At 47.3% G+C, this 21,688-nt stretch overlaps 1 protein-coding gene across 9 annotated transcripts in view; it reads left to right on the top strand.

Moving 5' to 3' along the window:
- The window catches only part of BCLAF3 (BCLAF1 and THRAP3 family member 3), a 132,379-nt gene that overhangs the window by 57,687 nt on the left and 53,004 nt on the right, over positions 1-21,688 (top strand). The gene's annotated exons all lie outside the window — the stretch shown is intronic.

Raw genomic sequence — 21,688 nt, 5'->3', positions numbered from 1 at the left:
CTAGAAAGGCATTTCGATTGAGTTAAGAACATAAGAAGTTGCCATACTGGGTCAGAGCAAGAAGGGTCCAACAAGCCCAAAATTCTGTTTCCAATAGCAGTGCATCCGGGATACAAGTACCTGGCAAATTGCCAGACAAATAAATCCCATGCTACTAATGTCAGTAATAAGCAGTGGCTATTCTCTAAGTCAATTTGATTAATATCAGTTTATGGATTTCTCCATGTCCAAACCTTTTTTTTTAAGCCCAGCTACGCTAACTGCCTTTACCACATCCTTTCCAGATCATTCATAAATATATTGAAACAGCAAGGGTCCCCAGTCAGATCCCTGAGCAATCCACTGCCCACTCCCCTCCACTGAGAAAATTGTCCATTTAATCCTACTCTGTTTCCTGTCTTTTAGCCAGTTTGTAATCCACAAAAGGATATCACCACGTATCCCATGACTTTTTACTTTTCTTAGAAGCCTCTCATGAGGAACTTTGTGAAATGCTTTCCTAAAATCCAAATACACTACATCTACCAGTTCACCTTTATGTACATGTTTATCAACCCCTTCAAAAAAGTGAAGCAGATTTGTGAGGCAAGACTTGCCTTGGGTAAAGCCATGCTGACTTTGTTCCATTAAACCATGTCTTTCTATATGTTCTGTGATTTTGATGTTTAGAACACTTTCCACTATTTTTTCCTGGCACTGAAATCAGGCCTAACCGGTCTTGTAGTTTCCCGGATCGCCCCTGGAGCCCTTTTTAAATATTGGGGTTTACATTTGCTATCCTCCAGTCTTCAGGTACAATGGATGATTTTAATGATAAGTTACAAATTTTTACTAATAGGTCTAAAATTTCATTTTTTAGTTCCTTCAGAACTCTGGGGTGTATACCATCCGGTCCAGGTGATTTACTACTCTTCAGTTTGTCAATCAGCCCTACCACATCTTCTAGATTCACCGTGATTTGATTCAGTCCATCTGAATCATTACCCATGAAAACCTTCTCCATTACGGGTACCTCCCCAACATCCTCTTCAGTAAACACCGAAGCAAAGAAATCATTTAATCTTTCCGCGATGGCCTTATCTTCTCTAAGTGCCCCTTTAACCCCTCGATCATCTAACGGTCCAACTGACTCCCTCACAGGCTTTCTGCTTCGGATATATTTAAAAATGTTTTTACTGTGAGTTTTTGCCTCTACAGCCAACTTCTTTTCAAATTCTCTCTTAGCCTGTCTTATCAATGTCTTACATTTAACTTGCCAATGTTTATGCTTTATCCTATTTTCTTCTGTTGGATCCTTCTTCCAATGAGGAGTCTTTTGGCTAAAACAGCTTCTTTCACCTCCCCCTTTTAACCATGCCCGGGTAATCGTTTTTTGCCTTCTTTCCACCTTTCTTAATGTGTGGAATACATCTGGACGTGCTTCTAGAATGGTATTTTTAACAATGACCACGCCTCCTTGGACATTTTTTACTTTTGTAGCTGCTTCCTTTCAGTTTTTTTCTAACAATTTTCTCATTTTATCAAAGTTTCCCTTTTGAAAGTTTAGCACGAGAGCCTTGGATTTGCACACTGTTCCTTTTCCAGTCATTAAATCAAATTTGATCATATGATCACTATTGCCAAGCGGCCCCCACCACCGTTACCTCTCTCACCAAGTCCTGTGCTCCACTGAGAATTAGATCTAAAATTGCTCCCTCTATCGTTGGTTCCTGAACCAATTGCTCCATAAAGCTATCATTTATTCCATCCAGGAACGTTATCTCTCTAGCGTGACCCGATGATACATTTACCCAGTCTATATTGGGGTAATTGAAGTCTCCCATTATTACTGCACTACCAATTTGGTTAGCTTCCCTAATTTCTCTTAGCATTTCACTGTCATCTCACCATCTTGACCAGGTGGACGGTAGTATACCCCTATCACTGTAGTCTTCCCTGATACATAAGGGATTTCTACCCATAAGATTCAATTTTGTATTTAGTCTCATGCAGGATGTTTATCCTGTTGGACTCTATGCCATCCCGGACATAAAGCGCCCACACCTCCTCCCGAGTGCTCCTCTCTGTCATTGCCGATATAATTTGTACCCCGGTTATAGCACTGTCCCATTGGTTATCCTCTTTCCACCATGTCTCTGAGATGCCAATTATGTCTGTCATCATTTACTGCTATACATTCTAATCTCCCCATCTTACTTCTTAGACTTCTGGCATTAGCATATAAACATTTCAAAGTTTGTTTTTTTGTTGTTATTTTTATTCGCTTTTTAATGATAGGGAATAAGTTAGAATTTTTTTAGCTCAGGTGAGTTTTTAGTTACAGGCACTTGGATACTTTTCTAATTATTGGAACCTCACTGTCGGGATGCCCTAATTCTAATGCCATCATTAGTATGCTTTAAAGATACCTCTCTCCGAACCATGAGCTGCTGAGCAAACTGTCGGCTTTTCCCCTTTGTTCTAGTTTTATTTTGGTAATATGATTTTGGGTGACCCTCTCTTTTCAACCTTCTGCCAGGAGACATCCTGCTTTATTTCCAAACTCACAGGGGTAGATTTTATACGATACACGCGTAGCCGGGCGTATCTTATAAAATCTGGGGTCGGCGCACGCAAGGCGGTGCACATTTGTGCACCTTGCGCGCGCTGCAGTTCCCCTCCAAGGCCGCTCCGAAATTAGAGCGGCCTCAGAGGGAAACTTTCCTTCCACCCCCCGCACCTTGCCCTCCCTTCCTCTACCCTAACCCCCCCCCCCCCCACCTGTGTTTTTAAAAGTTACGCCTGCGCCAGTGGGCTGCTGGTGTGTGATTCCCCAGCCCGGGACCCATTTGGAGGCCCGGCCACGCCCCTGAAATGCCCCCGGGACGGCACCACACCCCCTGACGCCCCCCCGAAACACCCCGAATGTCGTGTCGGCCCTGACATGCCCCCTAGCGAAGCCCCGGGATTTATGTGCGTCCCGGGGCTTGCGCGCACCGCCGAGCCTATGCAAAATAGGCTCGGCGCGCGCATAACCCTTTTTTTTTTTTTTTTTTTTTGTAATACAATTTTTATTGAGTGATCCTCAGACACAATATGAAACTTTGCCGATAACAGACAAGCAAACATAATACAGCAAACGATATTGATGACACAAAATCACAGAACCATGAGGAAACACTCCTCAATTTCCCCCTTCCAGATATCTATAACTGTGTCTAAGACATCTCTAGAGCCACCCCTAGAGAATACTCATGTCGCCAACAAACTAGGAGAGGCTGCACTCTGATACCTCCCCCAGTCTGACATATTGAACAACTATAGCGGGCTAGCTCTGCTTAAACAAGAAGGAACAGGAGTCCAGTATGCTTATCCCCAAACCCTCACCCTCTCCAAACCTCCCTGTCCCGCTTCTCCCCCTTTACCCCCCTTCCCCCCCCCCCCCTTCCCCTACCCAAGGCCTAGCTGACAAACCAGTTGAGACATCCATATATACTAGAGTCCAATCATAACATTGAAGGCATGGGTCTATCACTAACCCAAAAAAAAGAAGAACAAACAAACATCAGGCATTGAGGATCAAGCTGCGAGCCCGATGTGGCAAAGTCTGCACATATACCTCTCAGGTCTCCAAGAAAAGTCTTCGGTGCGTTGGCGACAACTTAGAAGTAAAACTGTCCATATACATCATTCGATGAAAATGATTACGCCAAGTCCAATACGATGGTGCAGATATCTCCAACCAATTAAGTAGAATAACTTTTTTCCCCACCAGCCAGGCCTTTTTAATCAGAGTTCTCAATCCCGCTTTTCTTATAACCGACTGGGGAATGCAATCAAAAAGAATCAGCTGCGGGGTAACTTGAAAACGTATTTTCAGGAGGCGTTGTAAGTAATTTACAATTTTCTGCCAGAACTGTTGAACAAGGGACAAGACCAGAATGCGTGAGACAAAGTGCCAATTGCAAGGTGACAACGAGGGGCATGTCGAATCTGTTATGAGCCGCGCTCTCCACGCAACCTGTGGAGAGACAAAGGCCCTCCGCAGAAACTTGTATTGCATTTCCCGGTAATACATATTTTCACTGGACCTTTTTAAATTCCCCATACATGCAGAGAAGATTGCCACTGTAACCGTGAATACTCCATCTTTGGTCCAACGCTCTACTGAAGTCTCATAGGTACGCTGTGACATACCTCGTTGAAGAGCCCTATAATATGTCGAGAGAGATAATGGCCGCTCCCTTCCCAACTGAAAAAAGGATTCTAACGCCGCTAAATGTGTGGAAGTCTGAGTACCAATCTGCAATGATAATATGTAATGTCGGATTTGTAGATACCCAAAGAACTGGACCCGGGTCAAACCATATATACGTTGTACTGTGGGGAACGGCATTAGTATCCCTTCCGGGTTCACCAAGTGCCCCAAATGAGTGATACCCTTCGAGGCCCATCCCCGCAGACTAACATCTTGGGATCCTGGTAAAAACTCTGGGTTGCCCTGAACTGGGAGAAGATAAGGGTTACATCGAGGCAGTCCCAACTTCTTTGTAAGGTATTGCCAGGATTTTCGAAACGGGACAACCAGTGGATTCCGAGAGATTGCAGACGGTAGCTCCTTCCCCGGCCCCATCAGTACATAGGTCAACGCGAAGGGGGCCACCAATGTGGATTCAGCCACCAAGTCAATACAAAAGGGGATTCCCAATATCCATTCCCTAACAATCCGGAGGTTGGCCGCCACACAATAAGACTGAAGGTCGGGAACTCCCATTCCCCCTGCTCCCCAACGCAACATAAGCCAGGACAATGGTATGCGCGCCTTTTTCCCCTGCCAAAGAAATGCCCGCATCATCTGTTGAAGGGCGGCCAAATCGTTACGTTTTAGAATAAGAGGTAGGTTCTGCAACACATACAACCATTTAGGTAGTATGATCATCTTAAACAAATTAACTCGCCCCCCTACGGAAAGAGGGAGGCTTTTCCAAAGTTTGAGCTTATCTCTCGTGAGTCTCAGTAATTTTTGGATGTTTAAGTCGTATAACTTAAGTAAATCTAAGGCTATATCAATCCCCAAATATTTTATTACACCGTTCGCCCAGTGCAGTGGGAAAGGGCCCTCCCACTGCTCCTGTATAGACATCGGGAATCCCATGGCCTCTGATTTCTCCCAATTAATGCGAAAACCCGAAATACCACCATAGTCCCTAACCACCTCCAAAAGGGCAGGCAAGGAGTCTCTTGGATTAGTAAGGAATACCAAGAGATCGTCCGCAAACGCGGCATATTTGAAAATCTCCTTTTTCCCCGGCACCTGAAATAACACCCCTCGGATCGCTCGGAACGTTTGAATAGCCAGTAATAGAGGCTCCAGGGTCAAGAGAAAAAGGAGAGGGGATAAGGGACAGCCCTGTCGGGTACCCCGAAAGACCTGGAATTCAGGGGAAAATTGACCATTCACCATTAACGAGGCAACCGGGCCCGAGTATAGGAGTTGCAAGGCTTGATAGAAAAAACCTCCAAATCCCATGTCTCTCAATAGGGCAAACATAAACCCCCATTCCACCCGGTCGAAAGCCTTCTCTACATCTAGACTAGCAATGAGGAAGGGAATATTGTGTCTGGTGCAGAGATCCATAGCAATTGTTAGCTTCCGGATATTAGTCAAGGCATAGCGTTTTTTCACAAAGCCTACTTGGTCCGGTTGAATCATCTGTGGCAAAAACGGCACTCAATCTATCTGCCATAATTTTCGCCAACAGTTTATGGTCCACATCTAATAAAGAGATAGGGCGATAGGAAGCAGGGTGCAGGGTATCCTTCCCAGGCTTGGGAATTAGAGTGATGTGGGCCCTATTCCCATGCACCGGAAAACTTCCCTTCGAGATTAGTGCTGTAAAAACTAATGGCAACAAGGGGGAGAGGGGCTCTGAAAGACACCTATAAAAGTCTGCACTATATCCATCCTGCCCTGGGGTTTTAAACCTTGGGGAACTCCGAATAACCTGTCGAACCTCATCCTCCGTAATGGGTCGGTTAAGCCCCTCTTGCTGAGCCTGGGTCAGGATAGGGAGGTTTAACGCGGCACTAAATGAGTCCCATTGACTTGAGTCCCAGCCCTCAGCCCGATACAATGCCGCATAATAATCCCGAAAAACTTTTAGGATTTTAGGGGTTTCATGAACTGTGTGGCCTTGTGGCGTACGAAGAGCCGTGATATGCCGGGACCCTCTATTAGACTTAACTAAGTTGGCCAGAAGCTTCCCAGATTTGTTACCATATCTATAGAGCCTATGTTGGTGATATAGAATGCTGTGTTTAGCCCTCTGGTGTAGCAGCGAGTTCAAAGCTGATTGAATGGTTCTATAATCACTCTTGGTTACCGATGTGCAAGAACGATTTAGTGCCCCTTTAGCCTGTTGCAATTTCTTTGTCAGGGTCAATAATTGATTATTTAGCACTTTTTTCTGATGTGATATATACGAGATAATATCTCCCCTAAGGACAGCTTTAGCAGTGTTCCAGAACAGTACTGGATCACTGCTATGTTGGGCATTTAGGGTTGCAAAATCTGTCCATCGTTCCAATAAAAAGGTTTGAAACGCTGTGTCCTCTGCCAGATAATAAGGGAAGCGCCAGCCCCTACAGTCACTCACTTGAGGGAGCACTGCCAGATCCACCCAAATTGGGGCATGATCTGAGACAATAATGTCTCCAATTCCTACTCCTGAAATTTTGGAGAAGGAATGTGTGCTGACTAAACCAATAGTCGATACGGGATTGTGTGGAATGAGCTCTGGAGAACATGTGTAAAGTCCCGCTCAAAAGGGTTTAGAGCTCGCCATGCATCAACCAGGTGCAAAACTCTGTTCAAGGGGCTGTATCCCCCGACCCTTGACCCCCGTCCGCCGCAGAGTGGCAGAGCTATCTAATTCGGGTCCCGTAAAGAATTGTAATCTCCCCCCCACTACCAGGGAATTTGTCCATATATGAAAGTAACATTTATGTTCTATTCTGAAAGAAAGGCATTCTGCTGAGAATTCGGGGCATACAGGTTTGCACAACACCACAGGCATCTGATTAATTGTTACTTCTAAAATAAGAAAGCGACCCTGAGGATCTTATGTTCAGAAAGAACTTGTAGCGGGAGATTTTTGCGCACCAGGATTAGCTACCCCCGCTGAACTCGTGGTGGCGGAGGCATAATACACCGAACCCACCCAAGACTGACATAATTTCAGGTGCTCCACATCTGTAAGATGGGTTTCCTGCAAAGAATGCTATATCCGCAGCCTGTCTCTTCAAGGCCTGTAATACCTTCGACCGTTTGACAGGTGTATTACTACCACATACATTCCAGGATTATCAATTTGAGATTACGCATAGCCATTTACCCCATATCACGCCATAAAAAAGTAATTTTGACAATGAGAATTTCCCAACTCCAAGGGAATGATGACCATCCCAGCTCTGGCCATCTCCCTGTGAATTTGATTTCCCCACGCCACATGCCACCAAAATGTTTGAAATCTGTATACATGGCCAGCACCTTGTATCTTTCCCTGACCCTCCTCCCCGCTCCATTCCTCCCCCCCCTTCCCCTAACAGACTCTCCCAAGAAGTCTCATCTCACTAATTCCCCACCTAAGAGATCCTGTTAAGACACTCGGGCCTCTCTGCCCCCCTTCCCCCCCTTTCTTCACCCCCCCATCCAGCTTGGCAGCAACATAACAAGGGATGGGACTCCATAGAAATAACATAACATAAAAGTTGAACAAATATCAGCTTTTGTTCCCCCCTATAAACAATTTCACAATACAATATTGAAACACCTATAGTATACCAATATCCCATTGCAGCACCAAAGTGGAGAATCTGTTCACACCGCTCCAGCATGTGCCAGAAACTTGGAAAAAAGAGAGAAAAAAAACAGTGAACAGACTTAACTGTCAAATATTAAGTAACCAAGGGTGCAGGTCCCCCTGCCCCCATAAGCAATAGAGTAGGCAATGCATTGCCATGCCGTGTAGAAACTTCTCAGCTTAAGTAGCTGGCTGCGCTGTCCTGTACATTTATCCAGTATCCGACCCAGGGGCTGCGTCCCGCCCGGTCTTTCTCCAGCCCCACGATCCAGGGTGCCAATGTAAGCTTTTAAGTCAGCGACCTCACTAAACCATCTGGGTCCTCCAGGTGTACTTACACAGACCTTCGCTGGGTATACTACCACAGCTCTCTGACCCAGATTAAACAACTGTGTACACAATGGGGAGAGAAAGCCCTGCGCTGTGCAGATAGGGCCCCTGAAAAGTCTTGGAAGATCAGAATCTTCTTTTCCTCATACAACAACGCTTTCCCCCGACGGCTGGCCTGCAGGATCGCTACTTTGTGAGCATAATTTAACAGTTTTATTATTACTACTCGTGGTTTTTCTTGCTGAGCCCTTTTCTGCCCCAACCGGTGAGCTCTTTCTATTCTCAGGGACCGTGCTCAGTGCCCAGAGACAGTTCGCGAATCAACCAGTTTTCTATTTTTTGGGGGCAAATCTCAATCCGCAATTTCCTCTGGGAGGCCTACCAGACGTAGATTGGACCTCCTGGACCTGTTTTCAAGGTCTTCAATACGCGCTGTGTGTCGGGTGATCTCCGCACGTAGCTCCGCTACCTCTGACCGCATGGCCTGAGCGCCATCTTCGCCGTCCGAAACCCGTTGCTCTAGGGCTGAGAATCGCGCTTCATAGCCAGCAAGCGCTTGCGGTCACCCTCGCCGAGTTGGGACGGAAAGTTTTTAAACTCTGGCTCCAGTTGCCTCTTACTACCCGCGGTGCGAAGTCTGCCCAGCTCGCTGGTGCCGGTAGGTCTGCCATGCTGTGTTCCTCCTCAGAGGCCGAGTCAGTAGGCCTGACTTTTTCTTTTGCCGAATCCTTGTCCCTGCGCGCCGTGCGGGTCGACATCTGGCTACCGTTCCGCTCACCAATAATAGCCACTGGGATATTGAGAGGACTTCCACGCAAAAATGAACAGCAATTAGGGCCGGGATGGGGTAGGATTAGAAATCAGGGGAGCCGAAGAGGGTCGGCTACATCCGCTCCCTCTCACATGTCATGTGATCTCTCTTCCATAACCCTTTTAAAATCCGGCACACAGTGCCTCTGTATGAGCAAATCAAGTTAGAAGGCTGTCTTGTCTAAGACCAAATCCTGCAGTTCCATTCTAGCAGCCTCAAGTTTCCTCAGCATAATGAGATCCAGTGATCTTTTGTGACTTACTTCCAGTTTGGCAGTCTGTTGCATAATTAATCTTTTAGCCTCTTTTGAGAAATGTGACCCTTGAAATCAACTTACCCCTAACCACTGCTTTTAGGTACTCCCATATAACCCCTGGTGAGGCATCCTCTTGTACTATTGATAGCCAGATATTCTCATATTTCCTCTAGGAGAAAGTCATTAAAGACGTTTTCATCTAACTGCCTATCGTTTAATCGCCAATACTGCATCCCCCTACCCCCATGCCATGTGTTCAAAGATAACCAGACCGGAGCATGATTGGAGCAAGTGATATTATCCAAGTTAGCATTCACCACTTAGTCCACCAAAGACCTATCTATGAAAAAATAGTCCAGATGCAAGTAAGACTTGTGTTTGTGAAAAACGTATAATTCCGGGCTGTGGGATTCTTTTAGTCTCCAAATATCTTCCAGACCATGGTCTAAAATCACCATTTTTAAAAGATGTGCATGCTTTTTTTTTCGCTCCCCCAGACCGTGCACCAGTGTTATCAAGGATATCTAGTAATATTAAAATCTCCTATAATGAGATGTCCCCTCCGCCCACTTTTCCATTAGATTGGAAATATTATCCAAAAAGGGACCTTGTTCTATGTTTGGTGCATCTAGGTTGAGCATAGTATACATCTCGTTATCGATCCGAACCTTAAGAACATATCTACCCGCCACATCTCTAAGGACAGGCCCTCACGTCACCACCAGGGGACCGTGGAAATAAGATATCCATCCCACAATATTTACTTTTTATAGGCGCTGATGAGATATATTGTTGCAGAAAGGATATATCCCATAGCAATCATTCTTTACGCTTATTCAGATGGGTTTCTTGACAAAAGATGACATTCGCTTTGTCTAGTCATCTCCTGAAAAAGCAGCCTTCTTTTAGTCGGGGAGTTCAACCGCTTAGAATTAATAGATACAATTTTCAGCCCTCCCTTCATTAGGCATTACCACTCCCCCTTCCCTAACTACAATTCCATCACTCACTAGGCACCATTACATATCCACACTCACATCCACACTCACATCCTCCAAATACACATAATTAGTCTTTGAGGCTTTTTCATCCATCCTCTGCCCTTCTATCCATTTCCCTCTCCCCTCCCCACCCAAGCCAAGTCCACTTTGCTCTCCTGTGTACCCCCTCCTGAATGAGGAAGAAAGCCATCCCACCAGATAGCTACCTCTCCAACCCCAACCTACTGATATAACAAATATCTCTTTTGTCCTCTGTTTAACTAAACAAGAGCTTCTTAAACAAAGTACTGAGCTAAATTAGCATCAGAGACTTGTAACTAAAAGTCATACACAGTCATGTAGGATCTCAAATTCCTCAACCCAGGCCTTCCTTGGATGATATCGACCTGCCTAATCGGTGTCTGTCTTCTGCTGCCATCTTAGAGTTTCACCGCGCTTGCTTGTCACCTTCTTGGCTTCTCGCAGTTGCGCTGGGTGTTTGAACATCTATGCCAGCAGCTCTCATTATCTCCGCTGCCTCAGGGACAGATTTCACTCGCGAGGTGACTATGCTAATGGTAATGCTCAAACCGAAAGGGAATAACCATCTGTATTTTATATTCTTGTTGCAGAGCTGTGCTACTATATCCCGGAATTCTCTTCTCTTACATATCATTGAAATCGCCAGATCTTGATATACCTTAATTTTATGGCCTCTCCAAATTATAGGGCCAGACCTTGTGATGACCGCTACCTTTTCCTTCAAAGAGAAACTGTGGAAGCAAGCAATGATGTCCCTTGGTTGGTTTGTTACGCACAGGCCCGAAAGCTGTATCTGCCCTCTCAAGTTTGATCACGGTACCCCAGCCATTTCCTCATCAATCCCCAGCACCGCCATACAAATGCTAGAGACCAAGCTCAGTCTCCTCGGTCACACCTCTGAATCTTAAATTAGCTCTACGTGATCTGTTTTCTAGATCTTCTATTTGGGCCATCAAGTCTTCATTTATCCGTGATAGTTCTGTATGTGCCTCATTCCAGCCATATCAGAAGCCTGCTTCTCCATCCTCAATTCGGACTCCTCCATGTGCGCCCCAGATCCATGATTGTCCTTGCACGTATCTGACATTTCTCAAATTTCTTTTTTGAGTCTGGACATATCGGTATGGAGTTCCTTAAAACCGTAATTGAATTTCCGCCTGTGTCAGTGCACTATCAGCCAATGTATAATCGTGACCTACCTCAGAAGCCTCGTGGTCCTGTGTTGCGTCACCATCAGGCCCCAGCGCTCCAGTCACCACCGCACTTGCAAAAGAAAACTGCTTCAGGTCGACCTTTTTTTTTTTTTTTTTGCGCTGCCATCTCCACCCTTATCGCGGCTTAGAGCAGCATTTAAATCGCCCAGGAAGTGCTCTGTGTTTGCGATAAGTGGGGATTATACAAGATTTGAGACGGAAGCCTCCGCTTTAGGCAGCCATCTCACCTGATGATGTCATTTCCTTGTGCACGGTTTTCTTTAGTTATGGCTGCATAAGGGGACTGTCTTGAGGGAGCAGCCTTCCTCTGAAGGGAAAGTATGCTGGAGGGGAGGGCAAACTAACAATTTATTTTAGGTTGGGGTGGTGGTGATAGGAAAGGTGTATGGTATGTAGGTTAATCAATAGGTGAATATTAAGAGAAAATCTGGGTGGTTAAGAAGAGATTTTTTCTTTCACCCTGCACATGATGGCTACTTTTAAAGTGGTATCTTAAATGTGAAAAGTTTAAATTCGTCATTGAAGTGTTAGCTTTTGCTTTTAAAGAAGTGAGATCTTCGGGAGTATCAATCTTTTTTGTGCAGAAGACTTGAAGAAACAGGATGAGCAATTGATGAAAAGCCAACTTTTTTCATATGTTTTTGGATTCAGTCTGCAGGTTAAACATGGTGGAGTGGGTATATTAGTGTAATCAGCACGGCTGAATCAAGTGAGGGACAGAGCTCTGTCCTTGGCAGGTCCTAAAATATAGAACAAGCTCCCCGCAGAGATTCGAACGGAAACTAATTTTAAACAGTTTAAGAGTGTTCTAAAAACTTGGGCATTTTAAGGAGGCCTATCCCAACCCATCTTAAATTTTGGTTTTTATGTCTTGATTTTACAGTTTTTACCTATTTTTACCCTGTTTTAGTGAAGGTTGTTTGGGTTTTTATTGTTACCACCACACATTAGTCATAAGAGAGAGGAGAGTAGGGGTAGCTGTTCGATAAGTTTGATTTGTTTTATGAGATGTTATTTGGATGTTTGTAATTTGTTTTATTTTTCTAGTTTTATGAAGTTGATTTTAGTATATTTATTGTATATTATTGTTTATTGTTATGAACCGTAACGATGGACCCCGAGTGACGGTATACAAAATCCAGTAAATAAATTAAATAAATATTAGACTCCAGACATTTTTGTGTGGATGTTTTGAACATCAGATGGGATAGAGGAGAGGTTTTTAATTCTCAAAGTAAAATATTTTTCAAATGTATTAATCTTGAGCCTTCTTTCTAAAGTTGAGAGAACAGCTCTGTGACATGTTGGGGGGAGCATGTTATCTTGGGGGAGTGATTTTAACCTCATTATCTTGCCCTACTTTGATAACTCAAAAGGGCCCATCATAGCTTTGCAAGTCCATAGAAGTAAACTGAAATTTCTTATTTCCTTGTGGGGCTTTCTTGATGTATGAAGAGTGCTTAGCCCCATACAGTGAGATTACACATTTTACTCTAGCATGCATAATTATTACTTCAGATTGGATTATTTTTTGGTTAGTAAATCATGTATAGTAGGGTGTTTATATGGAAATAGATACAGTACTGTGGTGTGCCCATGCATCCCTTACATGCGTGTTTTCCCTTAAATATAAAGAAAATGGAAAACAATACTGGAAATTGAATGATTCTTTATTGAATGATAAAAATCAGTGAAAATTGATGGAAGATAGAATATCTTCAATTTAATAATCAGGTTGGGTATATCACCGCAGACTTTGTGGGACTGCCTTAAGGCAGTTATTTGGGGCAAATTGTTTTCATGGGCTGCCACAAAAAAAAAAAAAGAGAGAAACAAAAGGAAAAGGTTAAACTGTTAAGACTCATTTGGCAAGTGGTACAAGTACAAACAGAAGACCCTAAAACATTTAAGGAGAGAGGTAGAGTTAATGCAACTGGTGGCAGAAGTTCAATATAACTTGACCTCACAAGACAATCATACTTTGGATTTGGAATAAGCCCAGAGGATTATTAGCTTAGAATTACAATCAAACAGACTCAGAATCAAATTAAGATCAAAGATAAAAAAGGATAATTTTTGATAGATAATGATTGATCAAATAAAAATTGTTAAGTTCTATGAGGGGTGATAACATAGGAGAGAACTCTGTTCAACCAGAGGGGATAAATCAATATTTGAGTCAATTAATTTGCTGAGGTTATCTCCAGAGTTCTCTGCCAAGTTAGATGAAATTTCTGGCCAAGAAATCCTCATGGTGATTTCTTCACGTAAGATAAATCCCTGGGGCTTGATGGATTCATGGCAACATTTTATTAAAAATTCAGATTTGTTAGTCCCACTTCTTTTGCAGCTATTTAACTCCTTATTGCAGTCTCCAAGTTTGCCTGTGTCAAAGAACTTAGCAGGAATAACAATAATTCCTAAACTAGGTATGGATTTTACTTTTTGAAGTTCATATATAGGCTTATATCTTTCTTAAAATGGGTTCCCTGTACGTACAGGATCAGTCCAGACGGTGGGTTATGTCCCCCGTCCAGCAGCTGGAGTCAGAGTAAACTTTTGAGGGTGCTGGTATATAAGCTGGTGCACCCTCCTAGATCCTCAGTATCTCTCTGACTCCAGCAGATGTGAGGAGGGGATCTCATTGTTTCCCCTATTTAGTGGTTTTCCGCTATATATACTTATTTTTCTCTCTTTCTTTTGATGGATCAAGTTATTTAAAAAAAAAAAAAAAAAAGGAAAGATTTGTTCCTGTCAGAGGGAAAACCGGTTTTCCTTGGCCCCTCTGCTCATCCTGCCATCAGGACTGCCTCTTACCTCCTTTATTTTCCTCTCGCTCTCTTTGTGATCTTCAGGGGTAAGCTTGGGGTAGTTTGTTTTTTGGCTTGTGTTTCTTTCTTTGCAGCACAGGTTCGGCGCAGCCTGAGGTGGATGCTGGTGGGGCCAGCCTCTCCCCTCCTTTTCTTCGCGGGCGTCTCACCTCCCCCGCGGCCCTGCGACGTTTCATTCCCCGGGGCCGCAGGCAGCAAGGAGGGTCCCATTCCCCTGCCGCCTCTGGGGTTGAGGGTGTTCGGGCGGTTGACTGAGGGCACTGCGAGCCCGCTCCTCCTGCGCCGCGATCCCCAGCTTCTGCACGCCTCGGTGTGTTGCGTCCGACTTGGGCCTTGCGCGATGCAACGCGCTTGCTGTCCGTCCTGCGGCGGCCCGGGTCACGGCGCCTCGAGGGATGGTCCATGTGGCCGGTGCCTCCCCGGGGGGGAGGCGAGCGCCGCCCCCACCGACAACTTCGCCGCCGCGCTCGGAGCGCCGCGGGCCTCGAGGGGTAAGCCCCGCCCCCGTCTTTGGCGGGAGCGGCGGCCATCTTAGAACTAGAAGGCAGCGTGGGCTCAGACACGGAGGAGCCGACTGATGATTTCTTGCCGTCCGCGCCCCCGATCTCTGATTCGGGGCCTCTGCCTTCCACGTCCGGACTCTCCAGGGACCCCATGCCCCCCCCCCCTTGGCGGGGCCGCTCAGTTTTTCGGCGGACTTCGTGGTGCTTATGCACCAGGCTATTTACAGAGGCCTGAAATCCTCAGGGGGGGGTCAGTTGTCTCTCCTCCCCCCGCAAGGCCCCCAGGACCTCGGGTGCTACGGCTTCGGTACCGGGGATTGTGGGGGCGGCTCCAGGTTGCCCCTGAGTTATACCTCTCTCCCTAGGTGGCCGTCGCCCTCGCCGGGACCTGGGGGGCGACCCTTTGTCACAAGTGGATGACGATTTGAGCTTGACAGCGCACCTGGAATGCGATGACCCGCGGGTCCTTCGCATCTTTCGCAAAGAGGAATTGGCGGATCTCATTCCTCACGTTCTCAAGGAACTGGACCTCGACCCTCCCATTGAGCCCCCCAGGACCCCCGGCTCCTTCCGTAGCCTCCGCTACCACCAAGGGTGATCCTGTCTTGGCAGGCCTGCGCCCCTAGCAAGGACCTTTCCCATTCATGATTCATTTCTCCAGCTTCTTGTGAGGGAGTGGGATAACCCGGAGGCGTCCCCTTCGGGTCGGCAGGGCTATGGACAAGCTCTATCCTCTACCGGGGGACTTCCTGGATCTTCTCAAGGTCCCCAAGGTTGATTCGGCGGTGTCCGCCGTCACGAAGAGAACTACCATCCCGGTCACAGGGGGCACTGCGCTGCGGGATATACAGGATAGAAAGCTGGAGGTCGCCCTCAAGAAGATCTTTGAGGTCTCGGCGCTGGGGGTCCGGGCGGCTATCTGCGGTTCTCTGACTCAGAGAGCCGGGCTTCGATGGGTTCAACAGCTCCTCACCTCTCAACAGTTACCACCAGAGGAGGCGGCCCAGGCAGACCGTCTGGAGGCGGTCATTGCTTACGGGGCAGATACGTTGCACGACCTGCTGCGGGTCCTGGCGAGGACCATGGCATCGGCTGTTTCCGCCAGGCGCCTCCTGTGGCTCAGGAACTGGGCAGCGGACGCCTCCTCCAAGGCGAGTCTGGGAGCTCTGCCCTTCAAGGGCAGGTTTCTCTTTGGCGAGGACCTCGAACAGATCATCAAGACACTGGGGGAAAATTCGGTCCACAGATTGCCTGAGGATCGACAGCGTGGTTTTCGTCCGTCTTCTGGAACTCCCAGGAATCGCTACCGCGCTCAGAGGTGTTATCGAGGCTCCAAGCCGCAGGACCCTAGGACACCATCCACCAGGTCGCAAACGTGGACGCGGCCCTTTCGGGGTCGCAGACCTGCCAGGGACTCCTCGACACAGGGAGCCTCAGGCAAGCCTTCACAATGATGCCAGGCCAGTCCACTCCTCGCTGACCCGGATTGGAGGTCGCATTGCTTTGTTTCGCGAGGAATGGACCAACATCACCACGGACCAATGGGTCCTAGACATCCTAAGAGACGGTTACGCGTTGGAATTTGTTCGGTCTCCCAGGGACCGGTTCATCTTCTCTCCCTGCGGGTCAAGTCTCAAGCGCCTGGGGGTTGCAACACACGCTGGACAGGCTGCTGAACCTGGGAGCCATCTCGCCCGTCCCCTCAGGAGAGGTGGGCTCGGGGCATTATTCGATTTACTTCGTGGTTCCCAAAAAGGACGGATCCTTTCGTCCCATTCTGGACCTCAAGGAAATCAACAAGATGCTCCGGGTCTCCAAGTTCCGCATGGAAACACTCCGCTCTGTCATTGCGGCGGTGCATCAAGGGGAGTTCTTAGCTTCCCTCGACCTCACGGAAGCTTATCTGCATATTCCGATCCATCCGGCCCACCACAGATTCCTTTGCTTCAAAATCTTGGGTCAACATTTTCAGTTCCAGGCGCTGCCCTTCGGCCTGGCGACCGCACCCAGAACCTTCACCAAGATTATGGTGGTGGTAGCGGCCGCACTCCGGAAGGAAGGCATTTTGGTTCACCCTTTCTTGGACGACTGGCTCATTCGTGCGAAGTCTCTGTCGCAGGGACGGGCGGCGGTCGACAGAGTGGTGGCCTTCCTGCAGTCCCTTGGCTGGGTGGTGAATTTCAGCAAGAGCAGCCTGCGGCCAGCCCAAACAGTTGGATTTCCTGGGAGCGCGTTTCGACACGGCTCTGGGCAAGGTCTTCCTGCGTCCGGACAAGGCTCAATCTCTGCGGGATCAAATCATCCGGTTTGCTTCTCTTCCGACACACACGGCGTGGGATTACCTCCAGTCCTGGGCTCCATGGCGTTCGCGATCAGCTTGGTGCCCTGGGCCTTTGCACACCTGCGGCCTCTACAAATGTCCCTGCTTTCGAGGTGGAAACCAGTCTCTCAGGACTACCAGGCGATTCTACCGCTTCCTCCGTCCGCCAGGTCCAGCTTGAGGTGGTGGCTGGATCCCAGGAACCTAGCTCAAGGATGCTCCCTGGAGATGCCGGACTGGGTAGTGGTCACTATCGATGCCAGTCTGTCCGGTTGGGGAGCAGTGTGTCTCAGGAGCTCGGCCCAGGGCAGGTGGACAAAGGACCAGTCTACCTGGTCAATCAACCGCCTGGAGACCAGGGCACTTCGCCTGGCCCTCGTGCAGTTCCTGCCTCTGATCAGGGGTCGAGCGGTCCGAGTCCTCTCAGACAATGCGACTACGGTGGCTTACATCAACCGGCAAGGGGGCACCAGGAGCCGTCTGGTAGCTTGGGAGGCCGCGCGCCTGATGGCGTGGGCGGAGCGTTTCCTGGATCAACTGGCGGCATCCCACATAGCCGGGGTGGACAACATTCAAGCAGACTTTTCTGAGTCGTCAGGTGTTGGATCCGGGGGAATGGTCTCTCTCCGACGAGGCGATGTCGCTCATCTCCCGCCGGTGGGGGATGCCGGCGGATGGGATCTCATGGCGTCCGCCTCCAACGCAAAAGCTCCTCGGTTCTTCAGCCGCTAGAAGGGAGTCGCGGCGCGGAAGAGGCGTCGATGCTCTGGTTCTCCCCTGGCCCACTCAGATTCTACTTTATGTCTTTCCCCCCCTGGCCCCTGGTGGGAAAGGTTGCTAGGAGGGTGGAGCGGCCACCACGGTCGGGTCATCCTGGTGGCTCCGGAATGGCCGCTGGCGTCCATGGTTCGCGGGATCTTCTCGGCATGTCGGTGGACGGTCCACTTCGACTCGCGCACCTCCCACGTCTTCTTCATCTAGGGCCCAGTATTTTTGGAGCAGGCGGGAACACCTTCTGTCTTGCGGCGTGGCTTTTTGAGAGGAGGGGTCTCCTGAACAAAGGCTACGCTATTCCCGTGGTGGACACACTCCTCAAGGCGCGTAAGGCTTCAACATTGGTCGCCTATGTGCGGGTCTGGAAGTCTTTGAAGTTTGGTGCTCGGCGTGGGGTTGCCCTCGCGACCGCAGCTTCCTGCCATCACATCCCTGGCGTTTTTGCAGGACGGGCTGGAAAAAGGTCTTTCCTACAATTCGCTCAGAGTGCAGATGTCAGCCCTTGCGTCCTTGGCTCGCGCCTCGGGCAGGCCGGACCTGTCATCTCATCCGGACATATCCCGGTTCCTCAGGGGAGTCAAGCACTTGCGGCCACCGGTGTGTCCTCTCTGCTCCTCCTGGAATCTCAACTTGGTGCTGCGTGCCCTGGGAGGGCTCCCCTTCGAGCCTTTGCGTCAGGCTTCCCTCAAGGACGTCACCCTAAAGACGATTTTCCTGGTTGCGATAGCCTCGGCACGGCGTATCTCAGAGCTACAGCGCTTGTCGTGCAGGGAGCCTTTCCTGCGGTTCACGGACCTCCGGGGGTTTCCCTGCGAACGGTTCCCTCGTTTCTTGCCTAAAGTGGTCTCCTGCGTTTCACATTGAACCAGGTGGTGGAACTTCCAGCCTTCCCGGGGGAACGCCCCATGCGGCGCTTCGGTGCCGGGATGTTAAACGGGCGCTTCTTTTCTCCGCTATTTGGAGGTGACGAATGATTTTCGGGTCTCCGATCATCTCTTCATACTTTGGTCCGGTTGCCTAGAAAGGGCCAACAGGCGTCAAAGACTACCATCGCGCGGGGCTGGCTCAAGGAGGCGGTGGCTTTCTGCCTTACATGGTTCCGGGAAGGATCCTCCGGCGGGCATCAAGGACGCTTCTTTGCGAGCCCCAGGCCACTTCCCATGCAGAGTCTCAGCTCGTCTCCACACACGAAATCTGCCGGGCGGCGACTTGGAAGTCTCTCCCACACTTTTTCCAGACACTACCAGACTCCATGTACCGGTTAGCGGAGTCTGGCTCTTTTTGGGGACAGGGGTACTTCGAGCAGGGTTCTCAGGGACCCACCCAGTTTAGGGAAGCCTTTGGTACATCCCACCGTCTGGACTGATCCGTACGTACAGTACAGGGAAAAGAAAATTACTTCTTACCTGCTAATTTTCGTTCCTGAAGTACTAAGGATCAGTCCAGACGCCCACCCGGTGTGAACCTGCTCGACTATCATCTACTGTCCTTCTGTTCTCTGCTCTTTCCCCTTCGGGGATGGTTGTCTTTTGTGTGTTGTTCTGTTCGACAGTTCTCATTGCACGTTGCATAAATTTGTTCACAGTTTAAGTCTCTTTGGTTGCACTTATGCTTGATCCATCATCCTTGGTCTGTCCAGTCCTCTGGCTTGGCTTTGATATTCTCAATACTGAGGATCTAGGAGGGTGCACCAGCTTTATATACCAGCACCCTCAAAAGTTTACTCTGACTCCATCTGCTGGACGGGGGACATAACCCACCGTCTGGACTGATCCTTAGTACTACAGGAACGAAAATTAGCAGGTAAGAAGTATTTTCTTATTGGGCCCTGATTTTTTTTTTTTAACATCTCTGCAAGGTTTGTACTCTCATCCAGAGGCTTGTATTAAAGTTAGTGAGAAGTATTTGAGGTCGGTTTGTGCTAGGGAAGGGCACCAGACAGGGGATGCCCACACTCTTTCCTCTTGTTTGGCCAATTGCAACTGTGGTGGAACTGCTGGTGGAGAGGGTGAGACAGTTGAGGAACATCCAGGGAATTACCTTCAAATAAACCTTTCAAAATTTCCCTCTTCACTGAGATGTTTTGTTTACCTTTGACTAAACCCTTTCTCATCTTGCCTGTCTTAAATGTGGGATCTTGAGGCCTTTGGGGAAAGTCTCTGAATTTAAAGTAAATATGGGAAAAGTCCGAATTGTTAAATATAAACCCTACAATATAAAGCACTTTGTATAATCCATAAACTAATCCACGATGATAAAGCCGACTGGCTTAAACACGGCACTGCGCGTGCACATACCACAAAGAAACCTGAGATCTGCAAATAAAGCTCTACTAACTGTCCCCTCTGTCAAATCAGCACATCTCATGCAAGTAAGGGAAAGAGCACTGTCACTGGCTGGTCCTGTACTCTGGAATACCATGCTACTCGAAATAAGACTACAGACAAATCTGAAATTATTCAAAACTAATCTGAAAACCTGGCTTTTTAAACAAGCATTTTATAAAGATAAAGAAAAGGAGAAAAATAGTTGAGCGATAAGGAATGCACCAAGCTAGAAGTTTTTAGTAACCTACATAAGCATATTAATGTTAAAATCAAACTGCCTAATTTGTTCCTAACAATCAGGTTTAATTTACACACCTAGTTTATTATTTTACATTGTTACCGTACTATGATGGCACATGAGTAATTTGTAATTTATACCACCCATATTTCTCTTTATCGTGCCCTTCTGTAAACCGTTGTGATGGTATTTAACTTAACGACGGTATAGAAAATTTTTTAAATAAAATAACTGAAGAGCAGATTCTTACAATGAGATAATTTTCCTTTTAAATAGGTGTGTGGCTACCTACGGTACCAGGAAGTTCATAAAGGAGCCAACTGGCAGAAATTTCAGTTGTATTATGTTATTTTGTTGGATAGAATGGCTCAACATTTGGAGACTTGGTCTGACTTTACCTTTTTTTGGCTGGGATGTATTGCAGCTGTTAAAATGGCTTTATTGCTTTCTCTTTTTCAAAACTTTTGGCCCCTTGTGATTCCAGATAAGATTTGAAATTGCTACAAAGGAGGATTTTTAATTTTATCTAGAAGCGCAGGCCTCCATACATTCGAAGAAAGTGTGTTGGGGCTGCGGTCTTAAATTCTTAAGCATATTTTATAGGATTGCACAGCTTAATGGATTTGTAGTGGCATTCTTAATTCTAAATTTAAGCAATGGGGGTATCGTGGAAGAGGGTTTGCCTAGGGCAGGAATCTCTACATTCCTTAGTATGGAGTATCATACTTGTTGGGTAAATTTAGACAGCTGTCTAATCCCTTCACAGCACTGACTCTCAAAACTTTGGGAAAGCTTTGTACTGGGCACAAAGACATTGTCACCATTTATGCTGTAGGTTGTTTCAACCCCAATTTTTCACAAATGGGAACGGTTAGGTCTAAAAGATTTTGGGCAGCTTTACCAAAATAAAATACCTAGCTTTGAGGATCTGATGGATCTTGGCTATCTCCAGATCAGACATATCTTGTCCAATAAATTGAATGTGGGAGGAGTTTCTTGAACCTCAAGTCAGTTTGAACTATTATGCTCCAAAATGGTGAAGTGAAGAGGCTTATATACTTTGCTTTCTCCTACTATGGTTAGTAAGGTGAAACATATCACTGAGTGAGAGGGAGTAAACTTGATGACCACCTTCAGGATAAATGATTTTGGTGGACTGCTAAGAGTTCCCTATCCAAACTATACAGGATTTTTCCCATAGTTCCTGATGTGTTGGTGCCA

The sequence above is a fragment of the Rhinatrema bivittatum genome, chromosome 5, assembly GCF_901001135.1.
Source record: "Rhinatrema bivittatum chromosome 5, aRhiBiv1.1, whole genome shotgun sequence".
NCBI classification, from domain to species: domain Eukaryota; kingdom Metazoa; phylum Chordata; class Amphibia; order Gymnophiona; family Rhinatrematidae; genus Rhinatrema; species Rhinatrema bivittatum.
Note: the sequence above shows the minus strand (reverse complement) of the source record. Positions and strands in the feature narration are given on the sequence as shown.